General features: G+C 41.9%; 1 long non-coding RNA gene across 3 annotated transcripts in view; it reads right to left on the minus strand.

Moving 5' to 3' along the window:
• Positions 1-7,061: 7,061 nt before the first annotated feature.
• Positions 7,062-19,419, minus strand: part of LOC311618097 — a 39,393-nt gene continuing 27,035 nt past the window's right edge. For all 3 annotated transcript variants that reach the window (XR_014794230.1, XR_014794231.1, XR_014794232.1), the window contains 2 exons: positions 7,375-7,461; positions 7,062-7,141 (listed from right to left, as the gene is read on the minus strand). This is a non-coding gene — a long non-coding RNA (uncharacterized lncRNA). The remainder of the gene's footprint in view (positions 7,142-7,374; positions 7,462-19,419) is intronic.

A 19,419-nucleotide genomic window follows, 5' to 3' on the forward strand; every position in this document is an offset into this window, starting at 1 on the left:
GGCCGCCTCCGCCCCAGGCCTGGCTGCCCCGGGTCCGGCTGCTGCTGCTCCAGGCCCGGCTGCCACTGCCCTGGGCCTGGCCACTCTGGGCCTGGCCACCGCCACTCCAACATTCTGTCTTTTTTTTTTAAAACACATTTATGTTGCAATGTTGGCTGCTGAGTTGAGTTCTGTCTTAATCTTCGATTTTTTAAGATCTTCTTTGTATTCTTTCTTAAGTAATTTTACTATCTTTTTGCTATAACTTGATTTCTTCACATTGAAAACTTCTTTGGTTTCTTCCTCCTCATCCTGGAAGCTCAGCAGACTGGCCTGCGGCACCCCTTTGTTCTCCGCGGCCTCCTGCGTGGCTTCAGCCTGTTGCCAGGGTCGGCGCCACCCAGGAAGCAGCCCCCGGCCTCGGCTCTGTGGCCCGTGCTCAGTGGTCGAGGGCCCAGCGGCACCTCCCCGCCGGGGGCCCTATCGCCCGGCTCCTGGCCTGCGCCCGGCTGCGGCTCCCGCTCCTCATCGCGCTCCTCCCAGCCTGGAGTCTTTGTCTCCTTCCCGCCAGGGCAGTCTAGCATCCCCACTTGACTTGCTCTTAAACAGTAGTCAGAATTATCTATATCCCCTCCACTAAACAGGCCAAGTCAATTAAATGAATTTAATGATAAATTTTGAGTATATGTGAATAAATGACTTAATGTGAAAAGCTCTTCATTATGACAGCTATTAGGTCTAGTAATACTTAATGTCGTTTTCTAAGACTTTTTTAAATTGAATTTATGTAAACAATACAACAAAATTTAATCAACAATATAGTTGCCGTTGTTTTCTACTACTTGTGCCCAATGCTCAGGAAGCATTTTAATCCCTCTGTTGTAAAATTCTTGTGATTTTGATGCAAAAAATTCGGTCAATGCATTTTTGAGGCATTCTTCATTATTAAATTTTTTTCCAAGAAGAAAGTTTTGCAAAGAACGAAACAAATGGTAATCGGAAGGGGCAATATCAGGAGAATATGCAGGTTGAGGGAGAACTTCCCATTTCAACTGGCGCAGTTTTTCAGCAGTGATTCTTGCAGTATGCCGTCGTGCGTTATCGTGGTGAAGAATTACGCCCTTCCGATTAATCAGCGCGGGTTCTTTTTCTCTTAAAGCTTGGGCTAACCTTTCCAATTGGGCACTATACACTGCACTTGTAATGGTTTCGTTAGATGGTAAAAGTTCATAATGAAGAATTCCTTTAAAATTCCACCAAACACACAACATCACTTTTTTCGCATGCAAGTCAGGTTTTGGCGTGGGCTGCGGAGCCTCATTTTTGTTCAACCATTGAGGCCACCTTTTCAAATTAACATAAAGCACCCATTCTTCATCTCCGGTAACAATTTGCTCTAAAAACGGCAAACGGTTTTGACAAGAGAGGAGCGAACTGCAAATTGTGACTCTTTGATTACGGTTGTTGTCGGTCAACTCATGAGGAACCCATTTTCCAAACTTTTGGACTTTGCCAAGTGCACACAATTGATTGGAAATTGTTTTTTGTGAACAATTTAAAGTTGTCGCAAGCTCTTGTTGGGTAATTTGAGGATTTTGCACCAAAAGAGCTTGAAGAGCTTCTTGATCAAAATTGGACACACGGCCTCGACCACTCTTGTCATCTAACGAAAAATTTCCCTTGTGAAATTTCTCAAACCAACGCTGGCATTTTCTGGCGCTAACTGCATCTTGACCAAGAGCACTACAGATGTTTTTTGCAGCCTCACTTGCTTTTCTTCCTAATTGGAACTCGTAAAGCATGCAGTGCCGAATATCTTTTCATCCGCCATCTTCTTAGCCCTAGTTTTGCAACAAAAACCAAACCAAACACAAACTTTTTCAAGCAAAACTTGTTAATTGCACTTCACACGTTCTGTAGATACCATGTGTTTGAAGGTTATGTCAATACAAGTCAACGCCAAGCAAGATTTTAAAGTTTAAAATTTAAACGAATGTTTAAAAATGACATTAATTATTACTAGACCCGATACATACTGTGCACATTAAAAAGAATAGTATATATAAATTTTATATGGATATAAAATTAACAAATACTTTTTTGGTCTATAGCTCTCTATACACCATTGTTATGGTTACAGTTTGGTATTTATACCTTTTAATTAGTCCAGAAACTTGGTTCAGTTTGTCCTTTTTGCACATATGTGCATGTGTGCCTGCATATATATTTGTGTGTGTGTAGATTTCATTTTTGCTTTCATGTCAGGATTTCTCATTTATCTCTGGCAGTCATGAAGCCACTATCAGAGGCAGTTTAGAATCATTATTTAATTTATGGTCTTATAAAGCTAGGTTTGTTTTTTGATAGCACATAAATAATAAACTTTTCTAATTAAAGTACTCCGAAAAACAGAGAAAAGTATATATTACCTACACACACCTTCTGTAAAATATCTAGAAGTCAATGTAATTTTAAAATGTTTACCTTTCTCAAGTCCCATTTTTAGCTTTGAAAATTCGTGGAACATTTTGAGGAAATAGATATTTTATTATCTTAATTGTAGTATTGCAAATGGGTGATACATATATCAAAACTCATCAAATTGTATACTTTTAAAATGTGTAATTTATTCTATGTTGTATAACCTTAATAAAATTGTAAAAAATGTTAAGCTCTTGGCAATGAGTGAACTATAATTATATAAAACAATGGCGATGACTGATACAAACAATGCTGAGGAAGAGAAGCTAGATACAGAACAGAGTGTGATATGTGTGCAGTCTTAAAGGAGGATAATGACTGAAGAGAAGATTAGGAGGTCTTCTGAGATGGTGGTCATTTTGAATCTTGAACTGAATTACATGGCTACATTTACTTCATGAAAATTCATTGAGCTGTGCATTTGTGCACAGGATCTTTGCAGTGATGGAATAGTTCTGAATCTTCATTATGGTGGAGGTTACACAAATCTATACGGATATAACAAAATTGCATATATTTTTATACACACATACAAATGAGTGCATGTGAAAGTGGTGAAATCTGAATACCGTTTATGGAGTGTACCCGTCAATTTCCTGGTTTTGATATTTTGCTACAGTTACATAAGATGCTACCATTGGAGGGAACTGGGTGGAACCTCTCTGTACTAACTTCCTGTGAACTTATAATTATTTCAAAATAAAACACACACACACAATATGCTTGTGTCAAGTAGTATTTTAGTATGAGAACATCCATTGGGCTTTCTATTATTGATTTCAGAGAGGAAGGGGGAGGGAGAGAGGAACTCCTGCATGCCCCTCACTGGGATTGAGCCCAAAACCCAGGCATATGCCCTGACTGGGAATCGAACCGTGACCTCTTGCTACCTAGGTTCATGTTCAACCACTGAGCCACACCTACCTGGGGTATATCCCCTTTCTAGAAATTTTCCTCTTCCTCATCCTCAGGGTTGTGGTGAAAGCTGTTATGTTCAATCTAAGTGGTCCCAACTGGGAACTTAGATGACAATTGATTATTCCATCTATCCTAAAGTGGGCCAATTAGAGCCTTGGAATATGGCATTCAGACTGAGAGAGAACCATCTCTCTTCATAGGTCTGGATTACACCTTTTAAATTCAAGAGCTTACATTGTTTTCCACTCTGTGGTCCGGGGAAACAGAAGAACCTGGTCTATAGAGAGAAGGTAGAGTGAAGCAGATGTACAAAATCAGGGAGAGACAGAGAGGAAGAGCCCTTTGGACTTCACCCTCCTGGTTCCTCATATGCAGCTGAATTTCTGCCCCTGGGTTCTGTGAGACAATTCTTTGCCTTTATGATAAACTCACCTTCTTATCTAAATGAAATCCATTTGGATTTCTATTAAGTGCATCCATAAAGAATCGTAACCAATACATCTAGGAAGATATAACCACATTTATCCTGAGGCTTACACTTAGAATATGTTTGTGTTTTTAATTTAGGACTTTACAGTATCTGAGATAAAGATCTCCACTTCCTCATTGTATAATCGCACAGGATATGCTAAAGATCACTTACCCCATCCCTCTCGTTTTCAGATGAGGTAACTAAAACCAGAAAGGTTAGGGACAAAGTCACCCAGCCAGTTTCTTGAAGATCCAGAATCACCACCCTGTCACCTCCCTCACTTCAATATGACATGGTTATATCCTGAAGAGAAGCACCAGGATGTTCCATTGCGAGTTTTCTTTGCTTGTTTTTAGTGTGTTAGCTGCATAACTGATGAATCAGAAAGTAGTCAACAAGAACCTACGTGAGAAGTAAGGTGAATAAAGTATAGAAAATAGGGATATAAGTTGAGTCATAGTCACTTGAAATAAAAACTTTTATCATCAACTTTTATCATCATTAGTCATAGAAATATTCCATTTGTCATTTACAACAGATATGCATAATCTTTTGATAGTCATAGGAAACAATTTCAGGACAGATTCGTTCAAATAGCGAAAATCTAGAATTGAGGAGAAAAGTTCAGACTGTGTTAAACAGGATGTCGGTTCTCAGTTTGACGTAAGCTTCCTGAGAGGTGGAGGTTTGCTCTGAGACTTCCTGCTTGGTCATAAAGCGGAACAAGGCAACTGGAACGCATAGGTCTTTCTCTGTCAATCTGGTCCTATGTGGTCAATTAAAAATGCTGATTTGTGATTATTCTTAAAAAAAAAAAAGAAAGTAGCCAAAGCATAGCATATTGTAAGGCACCTCTGAGGTGGGAAAGAAGTATTGCCTGGTTTTTAAGTAAAGAGAAGTCTGACAAACATGTGATTTGATGGAAAACAAGGCCCAGAATAGAAAAAATATAATTTGCAGCTTTCAGTTTTATGTTCCATTCATAGAAGTGGCTGCTCTTATCCCTGCCAGTCACTGGATGCTCAAAGTTGTAGCTGTCTACTTTTTAAAAAAATATATATATTGAATTTATTAAGGTGACATCCTTAATTAGTAAAATTAAAGTTAAATCCTTAATTAGTAAAATTATATAGGTTTTCAGTGCACATTATTTTAGATGTCTTCTTTTTCTTTTCTTTTTTTGTTGTTGTCTACTTTTTGATGAAAGTTGTCTGCCACTGTTGATTGTGCCCAACTCTCTCTGCTGGGGCTGCGGACAATAACCTCATGTAAGGGGAACAGGTAATTCTCACTACTCTTACTCTTGTTCTCCCCTAAGCCAGCAGAGTGTTATTACTTTTTTAGTAGTTCTTTCTGCCCAGGGGTATTTTACTATTGATGTCTCAGGAGTAGGGATCCCAGCTCTGTCACCACCTCAGGGGCGTATGCTGTTGTCTGCAGTCTTCATTTCCTGGAGTTACATCTCTCAGAAAGCAGGCACTAGGGGCAACCTTTGCACTAGGGAAAAAGGAAAAACTCTTCTCACTGTACAGAAGCCAAAATATAACTAACTAAAAGAAAGCTAAAAAAGGAATGAAGGAGCAAAAAAAGAAATAAAGACTTCCCAGCCCCTCAAGATTTTCTCTGGGGAGGGAAGCAGGACATGTCTTCTAGTGGATGGCCCCAACACTTCATGGTCAGTTGGCTTCCCAATGTCTCCTCTTCTTTCTGGGAACATTTTCTATTTCTTCCTGGCCTGCGGTATTTGCATCTTCATAATATTGTTTTGCAAAGAAATCTATCAGACTTTGGCTCTGGTATTAATATTTGCCATGATATTCATTTATGCCCTCCTGTTCTGTCTTGCAACTTGGTCACAGAGGCTAACAGAAGGATAAATTTAACTTAGCAAACATTTTTTAAGTAGAGCCATACTGAGATAAATTGGAAGCTCGTAATCCTAAAACTGTGAAACTGTTATTAACAGTTGCTATAATATTACAGAGGTACAGACAATAAATAGACACTCAGAAATTAATGACAGGAGAGTAATTCTAAATGAGAATGATGGCATTTTAGTGAAGTAGATCTTAGATTTAAAAAATAATTACTGTTCTTTTCTTTCATGAAAAAGGAATACCAGTTTTTAAGGTTGAAAAACACAGAAAAGCAGAATAAAAGGAAAAAAATCCACGCCTGAGAAAATCACTGTTAACATTTTGGCATAGTCCTTTTAACATTTTCATTTATGCATACATTTATACGCACATAGACACACTCTCACACAAGCACACACATGTAATTGGAATCTCATCCTATGAAACTATCTGTAACATCATTTCAATTTAGTTAAATTTAACATTATGTAAGTTTCAGGTGCACAATCTATGGTAGATCATTGTGTGCTTAACAGCCAAAGTCCAGTTTCCTTCCATCACCATATGTTCCATCCCTTTACCTTCTTCATCCTCCCCCTACGCACTTCCCTTTGGTAACCACCATGCAGCATTCTGTGTCTATGCGTTTGTTTGTTCATTTGTGTAACATCATTTTGAACCTAACAATGTACTGTGAACATTTACTCACCTCCCGAAGTATTTTTCTATACCGGATTGTCAATTCCAGAATACGGATGCTCTGTCCTTAATTCTTGCTATGAGACATTTAGTTTGTATCCAGAATTTAAGCATTATAAAAATAACACTGTAGTGAACTATTATACATAAACTGTGTTTGTAAACATCAGATTATTTTCTTAAATTCCTGGAAATTGAACTGCTTAGTCAAGGTATTTAAACATTTTAAGGCTTCTATGGCATTCCTATCAGCAGCATCTGAGGATATCTTATTCTGATGGGTAGAACGTTTCTAGAGGCGACAGCTTATTTGAGGGCTTGATTTGTGTTAAAGATGCAGAAGATTATGTAACAGAGATTTTCCATCCTAGCATGCCTTACTAAGAAGGAGATGCAGTGCTCTATCCATTCTACTCTGCCAGTTTGGTGTTGGGATGGAAAGGGTAGGTTTGTGGCCAAGGTGGTGTCATGCCTGTCATAGGAGACACATCTGTGGACCAGAGAGGAGAGAAGCATTGGGAAGCCCTTTTCATCTCCAGTGTGCTCCTGTGAGATGCCTCCCACACGATATTAAGCAGTATACTACAAGTGACACTCTAGGGCTTTTTTCTGTTCCAATTTATTTATTTATCAATTAATTGATTTTGAGAGAGGTACAGGGATTTATTGTTCCACTTATTGATGCATTCATAGGTTGTTCCTTATATGTGCTCTGACCAGGGATCAAACCTGAAACCTGTGAAAAGAATAAAAAATGGCAGTGAATTTATAAAAACACTATAGACAAAAATTCTAAAGGCATCCAGTTCTAAAACAGACCAGATATGTCAACAGACTGGCAAGTTTAATCTAATTCCAAACTTTAAAGCGGTGGCATTCATTCCTGGTCCAATGAGTGATGTAATTAGATATTAATAGTAATAGTTAAAACTCAGAATGAATAACAGAGGCAGAGGGGGGTCTTCATACCAGTGTCAAAGGTGGTCCCTCCCTGGGGTTCTGACTGAACATTTGAGAAAAGGCAGATCATCAATCCATGTGGGCAGGTGTTTAAGCCTAGAGGGTGAAAAAAGAGGCAATTACAGGAGCAATTTCTCTTTTTCTGATTTTGTGGGATCCTCTTTAACTTTTGTTTTTTCATCTTTTAGCATCCAAAACCAAAGGCTTAATTAAATCTAAATGACCTGGGTAACTGATTCAGTAAACAGGCAACTACACATTTTTAGGAAAATTAATTAAAGTAAGTTAAACTCCATAGAAACTTAGAAATCACTCTCTTTTTTAAGATGATTACCATATGTAACCCTTTAAAACTTGAATTCTAACCAGTCTTAAATGACAGAATTAGGCAGAATGCTTGTTTAACTCTTTAATCTCATTTTTATTATGAAATGTATTAAACATACCAAAAAGTATATAAAACATATAGATATTAAATAATAATAATTAAGGAAACCTCTATGTATCCACTAGCTTGAGACTTTTTTTTACAAAAAAATTATTTCAGAGAGGAAGGGAAAGGGAGAGAGAGAGAAACGTTAATGATGAGAGAGAATCATCCATCAGCTGCCTCCTGCACGCCCTCCTGGGTTGGGATCGAGCTCACAACCCAGGCATGGAATCATGGCCTCCTGGTTCAGAGATCGACACTCAACCACTGTGCCACGCCGGCTGGGTGAGAATAATTTCTTAAATTAACTATGAGTCAGTTTGATTGTTCTCCAATTGAGCTTTCACAATATGGTGGCTGTTGAATTAAATAGATGGGTCTATTCAAATCCACAGCTTTGATAATCACTATTACAGAATACTTATTTCCAGTATTGACCATGGTTCCTACCGAGGCAGGAGTGTATTATTTTTCAGAATAGTAGAGAACTAATTATATACCTATAGCTTGTAAAAATAGAATCTCATGTTTTTTACTGGAAAAGTATGATTGGAAACTATACTTCTTTAAGATCAATATCTAGACTCAAAAGTGAAATCAGGGCACAATCACTTGGCAAGCATCTAAGTTTTTTTTTTTTTTTTCTGGGCAATAACTACCAGGAGTGGGTAAAGAATAAACATTCTCAGATGCACATTAACTTCTTTGAGTGAAATATGAGTTGAGGTAAGTTAATGTTTATCAAATAGAATCTATATTAGTTATTTATTGCTGTGTAACAATTACCTATTGAAAGCAATAAACATTTATCTCAGAGAGTCTAGGTCGAGGCTTGCCGCTCTGTTGACTACTGAGTTTGCCGACCACTGCCTATAGGGAAAAACACTTAAAAAATTTTTTAATGATATACTAATGTTTTTAACCATAAGTCAAAACTTCTGGGTAAGGATAATGCCTTACACATGTGGCTTGTGAGCCCTGGGACTAGGAGTACGACAGGTCTGCTTATTAGGCCGCTATTTTTTTCGCCTTCCTCTGGATCCACTTCTCTCTCACTCAGGAGGATGTTGGTAGAATTGAGTTCCTCTCAGGATGTTGTACTGAGGGGCCCAGTTCCTCACTGGCTGTTATCTCAGGGCCTCCCCTAGATCTACCCACTGGGAAGTTCAAAGCATGACAGTCTCCATCAGAATGAGAAGTGAAAGCAAGATCGAGAAAGAAAGAAGGCACAGCCTTTTGTAATCTAAATCTCAGATATGATATTCCATCACAAAATGCAAATTCTCAATCAATCACAAAACTACGGAATCAGATATTATGGGAGTGGGTAGCAGTAATTTCTGGGTGATTCTGATGTTTGAGAATTGCTCTCCTCAATCATTCTCCCTTTGCATTACTGACATTAATCTCTAATAAATAATTTGTGGCCCAATTCTTTCTCGGCCCTTGCTTATTGAGAATCTGACCTGTGAGAACTTTGTTATACCAGTCAGTATCTATGTGAATCAAGGCTCTTAATATCAACCTGATACGCATAATTTTGTTGTTGTTAATCCTCACCCGATGATATTTTTTCCATTGATTTTTAGAGATAATGGAAGAGAGAGGTAGAGACACACAGAGAGAAACATCAATGTGAGAGAGACACATTGATTGGTTGCCTCCTGCATGCACCCTGACTGAGGCCAGGGATTGAGCCTGCAACCAAGGTCTGTGCCCTTGACCAGAATAGAACCCGAGTCCCTTCAGTCCGTGGGCCAACATCCTAATCCCTGAGCCAAATCAGCTAGGTCTGTGTGACATTTTAAGGAACTCACAGAACTTTATATGTCGTCAGGACTTTAGCAACCTAAAAGCCCAACAACATTCTATTAGGGAGCACTTAGTTACTTAAGTCTCTTAGTTTCAAGCCTATCCATCTATATTTCTCTCAGTGATCCTGGGGGTTGGGAATATAAATTTTATTTAGCCAACTCCCTTGCCAGCTGAGAGTTAGTCTCTCCTAATGGTACTCACTGCTGGAAGATTAGAAGGCAGGAAGTTAAGGAGATTCCAGTTCTCTGGTTGAGATTTGTCAGTCTGTTCATGCTTTCATGCCTCTGGTTCTATTTTATTCACCAGTTTATTTTATTCATTATATTTTTTCATTTATTTTGATTTTTAGATTCAATTGTTCATAGGTATGTGTTTGTTGCCATTTTATTATTCATAATTTTTTATTTCTCCTCTTCTTCCTCTTCCTCCTCCTTTTCTTAAAGAATACCCTTCAACAGTTCATGAAATTCTGGTTTGGTGATGATTAATTCCTTCAGCTTTTCCTTGCTTATGAAGCTCTTTATCTTACCCTCAATTCTAAATGAAGTTTTGCTGGGTAGAGTAATGTTGGTTGTAGGTTCTTACTATTCATCACTTTGAATATTTTTTGCCCCTCCTTCTGGCCTGCAAAGTTTCTATTAAGAAGTCAGCTGACAGTTGTACAGGTACTCCCTTGAAGATAACTAACTGCTTTTCTCTTGCTGCTTTTAAGATTCTCTCTCTTTGATGGAATCTCGACGAGAGAAACCAAGATGGCGACATAGGTAACCGCCTAACTGCAGCCTCACAAAACAATTTCAAAAAGTACAACTAAAGGAGGATCCAAGATGGCTGCACAGGTAAACACCTAACCGCAGCCGCACAGAACAATTTCAATGGAATACAACTAAAATATAAAATGGACATTGCCCAGAGCTACAGGTAGTCGACTGACTGAAAATTCTACAACAAGAAGCAAGGAGAAAACCAGAAGGAAAATCAGAGGAGCTGTAAAAGCCTAAGGTACGGAGACATGCTGCGCGCCCGCACACGCGTGGAGAGGATGCAGCCGGAGAGGAGGAGAGGGCTGGGTGCTGCCTGGCGTTCCCTAGCAGGAAGGAAATAAAAGCCCCGGCCTGGGCTGAACCCCAGAACCGGCAGCGCTGAGCCCCAGTTCTGGGCTATATCCTGGGAACCCAGGTTCGGGCAGGGGGAGACGGGGCTGTGAGGTGGAATCCCAGGGGAGCAGAGAAAAGCAGAGCCCCTGGAGTCACGCACATTGCGTGCAGAGGACGGAATGTTGACTCTGATGCTGGATTGCCTTGGCGGGAAGGAAACAAAAGCTCCGGCTGTGCTGAGCCCCAGTTCCGACTGCTCTGAACCCCAGTTCTAGGCCAGACCCTGGGGACCCAGGCTCAAGCAGAGGGAGACAGGGCTGTGAGGTGGAGTCCTGGGGGAGTGGCAAAAGGCGGAGCCCCCGGAGTCGTGCACATTGCGCTCAGAGGACAGTCTGTTGACTCTGATGCTAGACTCCCCGAGCAGGAAGGAGAAAAAAGCTCCAGACCGGGAGGAACGCGATGAGGAGCAGGAGCCGCTGCCAGACACCGGCCAGCCGGGCACCGGCAAGGAGCCGGGCGACAGGGCCCCAGGAGGAGAGGTGCTGCTGGGCCCTCGACCGCTGATCTCGGGCCATGGAGCCGAGGCCTCGGGGGCTGCTTCCTGGGCGGCACTGACCCCGGCAACAGGCTGAAGCCACACAGGAGGCCGTGGAGAACAAAGGGGCGCCACAGGCCAGCCTGTTGAGCTTCCAGGATGAGGAGGAAGAAACCGCAGAAGTTTTCAATGTGAAGAAATCAAGTTATAGCAAAAGATAGTAAAATCACTTAAGAAAGAATACAAAGATGATCTTAAAAAATCGAAGACTAAGACAGAACTCAACTCAGCAACCAACATTGCAACATAAATGCCTTAAAAAAAAAAAAAAAAAAAAAAAAAAAGGACAGAATGTTGGAGCAGCGGTGGCCAGGCCCAGAGTGGCAAGGCCCAGGGTAGTGATAGCCAGGCCCGGAGCAGCAGCAGCCAGAACCAGAGCAGCAGGAGCCAGGCCTGGAGCAGCCAGGCCTGGGGCAGTGGTAGCCAGGCCTGGGGCGGAGGCGGCCAAGCCCAGGGTGGCCAGACCAGGAGCACCCAGGCCAGGAGCGGCCGGACCCAGAGCAGCTGGGCCCAGAGCAGCAGCAGCCAGGCAGGGAGTGGCCAGGCCCTGAGTGGCCAGGCCCGGAGCAGCCAGGACCAGAGCAGCTGGGATGGAAGCAGCCAGGTCCGGAGCAGCAGCAGCCAGGCTGGGAGTGGCCAGGCCCGGAGCGGCCAGGACCAGAGCAGCTGGGATGGAAGCAGCCAGGTCCGGAGCAGCAGCAGCCAGGCCGGGAGTGGCCAGGCCCTGAGTGGCCAGGCCCGGAGCAGCCAGGACCAGAGCAGCTGGGATGGAAGCAGCCAGGTCCGGAGCAGCAGCAGCCAGGTCGGGAGTGGCCAGGCCCGGAGTGGCCAGGTCAGGAGCAGCCAGGCCCAGAGCAGCAGCAGCCAGGCCAAGGGCAGCAGTGGCCAGACCCGGAGCAGCAGGTTGTGGAGCGGACCAGAGCAACAGAGGCCAGGCCCGGAGCAGCCAGGCCTGGAACAGCTCACTCCTCGCCTGCCCCCGCCCCAAGGCTGCCTCTCAGACATGGCTGGAAACTTTTGGGGGAACTTGAGGGTCTGCTGAATCAAATGATGAAGGCTTAGATCTGGATGTGTTGAGTTATTATAGGGCTGGGGTGTTGATCTGTGAGTGCCTTGGGTGGGGCCTGGATGATATTGATTGGTTGATCTATTTGGAAATGTCTTTTGTGTGAAGTGTATCCTTGGGCATGTGGAGGTATTATTGATTTGAGAAAATGCTAAGTAACTGATTGACTATCTGAAAAATTTAAAGTTCTGAAAGTTTAAGGTCTCTTGCCAAAAAGAGGTTTTAAAGCTAACACCTTAATTTTAATGGAACAGGTAATCCAATTCCAACCAGCAGCTATGTTTAAACACTGTGTTCATTTACATTTGAATGGCTACACCTTTTGATAGCCTAAGGGCAAGTTTACATGTAAACAAGTTTGCTTCTCAATTCCCAGGGCAGAAAAAACAAGGTTTAAAATTATTAGATTTTAAAATTTATTCTTAGAAGTGTAAAAGTTTATTAATTAAAAAAAAAAAAAAAAAAAAGGAGATTGAAAAACCTGAGGAACAATATTAGCTGTTGATTGTAGTAGAGTCGGAGATACGAAAGGAGTGTGGACTGACAGTTCACAGGGAAAGGGGGAGTGGTGGATGTGGGAAAATACTGAACATAAACTGTGCACCTATGGATGAGGACAATGGGGGGTGGGGAGGGGACGGAGAGTGGGGTGGGAACCTGGTGGAGGGGGGAAGAAATGAGGAACCTTTGTAATAATATGAACAATAAAGTTTGATTTAAATAAAAAATTATATATATAATTCCCTCCCCCTTTCCCTCTCCTTCTCCCCCTCCCTAAAAATCAATAAATAAAAATTAAAAAAAAATACAACTAAAATATAAAGTGGACATTATCCAGAACTACAGGAAAGTTGACTGACTGGAAATTCTACAACGAGAAGGAAAGAGAAAACCAGAAGGAAAAGCAGAGGAGCTGTAAAAGCCTAAGGTACGGAGACACATTGTGCGCGTGGAGAGCAGGGGCAGCTGAGTGCCTGGCTGGTGTTTCCTAGTGGGAAGGAGATAAAAGCTCCGGACTGTGCTTAGCCCCAGTTCCAACTGCCCTGAACACCAGTTCTGGGCGAGACTCTCAGGCCCCAGGCTCTACAGAGGGAATCTGGGCTGTAAGGCCAAAGCTCAGGGGAGCAGCGAAAGGCAGAGCCCCCGAGTCTCGCACATTTACGCAGAGGACAGTCTGTTGATTGAGCCGCTGGATTGCCCAGGAAGGAGACATAAGCTCTGGACTACACTGAACCCCACTTCCAACTGCACTGAACCCCAGTTGCGGGCTCATTGGGGGAGAGACTAGACTGCTCATTGGGGGAGAGACTAGACTGGTAGCAGGCAAAACTCTAGGCACCTTTCTCTCAGAGGTGCTTGCAGAGAGTACCAAAGGACACTGAGGAACACAGACTCAGGAACCTCATAGGGCGGGGCTAACCAGAAGCCAAGGCTGTAGGCTCCACCCTGAAACTCTGCCCCATCCAAGCTGAGCACAGAGGCTCTTGCAGTTTTCCAAGTCTAGTCGAATAAGGCTGTCTCCTGGCGTATATACAGCTGATCCTCTCACCCTACCAACTCAGGGAAGCAGTGAAAATGCCGAGACAAACAAACAGATCACAAACGAAAGAAATGGAGGACAAAAAGCGACTGGATATAGAGTTCAAAACCATGCGTATAAGGTTTTTCAAGAATCTCCTAGAAAAGACTGATAAAATAAACAAGACCTATGAAGATATGAAAAGGGATCAACTAGAAATAATAAATGATCAATTAGAAATAAAGAATACATTCTCTGAAATAAAAAATATTATACAGAGTCCTAAAAACAGAATGGAAGATTGCAAGAATCAAGTCAAATTGTGGAACACAAAGAGCCAGAGGACACTCCTCCACAGAAGCAAGAAAACAAGAGAAACTTGAAGATAGTATAAGAAACCTCTGGGACAACTTCAAGCGAACCAACATCAGGATTATGAGGGTCCCAGAAGAAGAGAGAGAGCAAGATACCGAAAACATACTGAAAGAAATAGTGACAGAAAACTTCCCCGACCTGGTGAAAGAATTAGACTTACAAGTCCAGGAAGCACACAGAACTCCAAACAAAAGGAATCCAAAGAGGACCACACCAAGACAAATCATAATTAAAATTCCAAGAGCAAAAGACAAAGAGAGAATATTAAAAGCAGCAAGAGCAAAGAAGGTAGTTACCTATAAAGGAGCACCCATACGATTGTCAGCTGATTTCTCAACAGAAACCATGCAGGCCAGACGGGAATGGCAAGAAATATTCAAGGTGATAAATAACAAGAACGTACAGCCAAAAATACTCTACCGAGCAAAGCTATCACTCAGAATCGAAGGCCAGATAAAGAGCATCACAAATTAAAAAAAGCTAAAGGAGTTCATCACCGCCAAACCAGAATTATATGAATTGCTGAAGAGGGTTCTTTAGAAAGAGGAAGAAAATAAAGATAAAAATTATGAACAACAAATATGTAACTATCAACAAGTGAATCTAAAAGCCAAGGGAATTAAAAAACCTGATGAACAATATTAACTGTTGAATATAATAGAATCAGAGGTACGGAAGGGGAGTGGACTGACAATTCTCAGGGAAAAGAGGAGTGGGGGGTGCGGGAAGAGACTGAACAAAAACTGTGCACCTATGGACAATAGGGGTGGGGGAAGGGCAGAGGGTAGGGTGGGAACCTGGTGGAGGGGAAAAAATGAGGAACTTTTGTAATAATATGAACAATAAAGATTTATTTTTTTTTTAAATGCAAAAAAAAAAAAAAAAAAAAAAGATTCTCTCTTTGTCTTTAGCCCTTGGCATTTTAATTATGATGTGTCTTGCTGTGGGTCTCTTTGGATTCCTCTTGCTTGGAACTCTTTGGGCTTCCTAGACTTGTAAGTCTACTTCTTTCACTGGGTAGGGTAAGTTTTCTGTCATTATTTCTTCAAATTTGTCATATATATGTTAAATAAATAAATAAATATTAATATATATTGATTAAAGTAATATACAATATATTAATATACATTAATTAATTAAATATATATTCATTTATTTAATTTCTGAGAGGAAGGGAGAGGGAAAGAGAGATAGAAACATCAATTGATTAGAGATCAATCATTGATTGGCTGCCTTCTGCATGGCCTCTACTGGGGATCAAGCCTGCAACCCAGGCATGTGCCCTTGACTGGAATTGAACCTGGGCCCTTCAGTCCATAGGCCAATGCTTTATCCACTGAGTCAAACTGGCTAGAGCCTAATAGGTTTTCAATATCTTGCTCTCTCTCTTCTTCTTCTGGCATCCCTTTAATGTGAATGTTGGTACACTTAAAGTTATCCCAATGGCTCTTTACACTATCTTCATATTTTTTTATTCTTTTTTCTTTTTGTTCTTCTGATTGGATGTTTTTTGCTTCCTCATATTCCAAATCATTGGTTTGATTCTTAAAATCCTTTACTGTTGAATTCCTGTAAATTATTCTTTATTTCAGTTAGTGGATGCTTAATTTCTGACTAGTTCTTTTTCATGTCTTTGACATTCTCACTAAGGTCCTTGAAAGCCTCATGAAGATCTTTGAGTAACCTTATAACCATGATTTTGAACTCTGTATACAGTAGTTTTCTTGCTTCCATTTCTTTCATATGTGGCACGTTTCTTTGTCTCCGCATTTTGGCTGCTTCCCTGTGTTTGTTTCTTTGTATTAGGTAGAGCTGCTATGTCTCTTGGAGTTGATAGAGTGGCCTTGTGTAACTAAGTGTCCTATAGGGCCCAGTAGCTCAACCTCCCCATTCACCTGAGTTGGGAACTCTAGGTGCACCCCTGTGTGGGCTGCGTACACAGTCTTGTAGTTGAGCCTTGATTGATGTTGGCCTCACTGATAGGAGTTGACCCCCAGGCCAATTGGCCGTGAGGACCAGCTATGACTACAGTGGGAGATGTGTTGTGCAGGAGACACCCTATGGAGCAGGACTTGCATCAGTGACCTTGGTGCTGAGTCTGCCTCTTGAGTGTGACCCTTGTGGATGTGTAGAGTTGTGATCTGCTATGGTCTGAAGCTGTCCACTGGGTGCACTGACTCTAGGGCAGCAGTTCTCAACCTTTCTAATGCTATGACCCTTTAATACATTTCCTCATGTTTTGGTGACCCCCAACCATAAAATTATTTTCGTTGCTACTTCGTAACTGTAATTTTGCTACTATTAATGAATCATAATGTAAATATCTGTGCTTTCTGATGGTCTTAGGTTGAGAACCACTGCTGTAGAGCCTAAGACCATCGGAAAACACAGATATTTACATTATGATTCATAACAGTAGCAAAATTACAGTTATGAAGTAGCAATGAAAATAATTTCAAAAGGAAAAACCTCTTCAAAACTCCCCTTCCCTATTCCAGCTCAGCCATCAATTTGGAAAGGCCTTTTTCAGACCACACAAAAATGTGGTGTATATTTATATGTGTATATTTTTATATATACTTATATATCTTTATATACATTGTGTACGTCTAAATGTATTTATATCTGTATATATAGTTATCTCTAATGTGGTGGCCACATTATCTCTAATGACTGGCCACTCAGTGTGTGTGTATATATATATACACACACACTGAGTGGCCAGTCATTATGATCTCTGAACGCACAACAATCTGGCCACTCAAAAAAAAAAAAAAAAAAAAAAAGATTGTTGTTTGTTTTTTAGAGGCCTGGTGCATGAATTTGTGCATGGGTGGGGTCCAGCCAGCCTGGCCAGGGGGAAGGGACACGGGCAGTTGGCTGGCCTGCCTGCTGGTCTAACTCCTGGTCGAGGGGACAATTTGCATATTAGCCTTTTATTATATAGGTTTATATAGGATATACACTGAGTAGCCAGATTATTTTGTGTTCAGATATCATAATAATCTGGCCATTCCGTGTATAATATATATAATATATATAGCTATATATTTGCTTTTATTCATACTAGAGGCCTGGTGTACCAAATTTGTGCATGGGTTGAGTCCCTAGGCCTGGCCACCAATCAGGGCGATCAGGTTTCCCACCTCCCTGCCTCCGCACTTCCACCTTGCCTCGCTCCCTCAGCTGCTGACACTGGTCACCCACCATGCTCCATGCCATGCCCCTCTCCCCCGGCTCCCGGTGGTCAGCACATGTAATAGCAAGTGATAGAACTCCTGGTGTCACGGTGGAACTCCTGAGGGGACAATTTGCATATTAGCCTTTTATTATATAGGATTGTTTTTACCTTTTATTATATAGGATTGGGAAAAAGGGCAGGGCAAGATTGGGTGGGAGAATCCTATCTCCTTGAAGTGGGAGGAGACAGACTAGCCTTCTTGGGCATCTTTCAGCAATGATGATACCAGCTAACATTTATGGGGCCCTTAAATGCTGAGTACTGTGCTAAATGCATCACATGGATTCTTGTTTCATCCTCACACATTTCTATACGAAAGGCACTATTAACACCTCCATTTCACAGTTAAGGAAACCAAGGCACACAGAGTGGGTGACTTATTTGCCCAAGGTCACACAACCTATTGGCACACAGGCCAGCTGCTGGTGTGGGACAGCCTGAAACAGTTTGTCCTCTCTCATATCAACCACAGAGACCACATGTTGTTCCCTTTTCTTGCCAGTTATGTGCTTCTGTGCCTTTGTACGTCCTATTAGCTGTAACCTGCAAGTTGATATTTCTATGTTTTGGTGTTGTTGTTTTTTTAAGGTATTTGAGCAGAGATTAGTTCTTTTTTTATTATTGTTGTAGCTAAAGCCCAGTGATTGTGGGAAATTAGAACCATTTTAATCCTAAGTCTCAAGGAAATATGTAAATCTGGATTCATATACACTTTTCATTTATTTCCTGCTCCTGCTTTCCATTCTTGCTATTGCCTCCCTTACTTAGCACTTCTTTATCTTCCGTCTGCACTGCTCATGGCCTTCTAACTGCTCATCCTGTCTCTCCCCATGCTGACATCCCTCTTCCAGCATGTTCACTGCATGCTTACTCCGAGCTAGTTACTAGGCTTAGAAAGAGCTTTCCATACATTAAAGTAAACCTTGTGAGCGAGATGTTATCCCTAGTTTACAAATGAAGAATTTTAGGCTTGGAGAGGCAAAGGGAACTGCCTGAGTTTACCCAGTGGGAAGGAGTGGAGCAGCCGGTAATGAAATCTGGTTATCCTCACTCCTGGTCCAATGGTCTTTTTGTTACTCACGTGGCAGAAGCCTGGGTGTGGCAGAGTGAATAGTGGCCCCCAAAGATGTCCATGTTCTAATCTCTGGAACCTGTGAATATGTTACCTTCCATGGCAAAAGGGCCTTTGCAGTTGTAAATAAGGCTCTTGAGATGGGAGATTATCCTGGATTTTCTGGGTGGGCCCAAATGGTACAATCAGGAGTCCTTATGAGAGGAAGGCGGGAGACTGGAGTGAGCAGTATTAGGGGATATGACACAGAAGCAAGAGTTTGAGTGAACAAGGAAGGGTCATAAGCCAAGGACGGCAGGCGGCTCTGGAAGCTGGAAAAGGGAGGGAACAGACCCTCCGCAGAGCCTCCTGTGGGAGCCAGGCCTGCTGCTGCTCGGATGTTAGCCAGTGGACGTGAGAACAGATTCCTGACCTGGGAACTGTAAGCTAACAAATGTGTGTTAATTTGTTACAGCGGTAACCAGAAACTAATAAACTGAACTGACAGGTTTATATGAGGAGACAGTTCAAAAACTGGGTCCTGTTTATACTGCTGCTTGGCAGTGTGTACTGCCTAAGAGACACTTGGTTGTCATACTGAAAAGATTCCTTCTTAACTAGGAAAGAGCAGCTTGAAGGCCCAAAATGCCACAATGCCAGTGACCAGGAAGCCCAGCAGAGGGCAGGTGCTCTGCAGGGAAAGCGTGACCATTGGAAGGGCTTGGCTCTCATCCAGCATGTGAACAGGCCTCTCGGGAAAGCCCCTCCTGGCACTTCTGGGTCGCTGTGATTGTGCTGCCTCTTCGCCAAGCCTTTGTGCGCCCAGAGGAGCATGGTGAGTACGAAACCTTTTCATTTGCCACTC

This window comes from Pipistrellus hanaki (assembly GCF_964339955.1).
Source record: "Pipistrellus hanaki genome assembly, chromosome: 1".
Taxonomy (NCBI): Eukaryota; Metazoa; Chordata; class Mammalia; order Chiroptera; family Vespertilionidae; genus Pipistrellus; species Pipistrellus hanaki.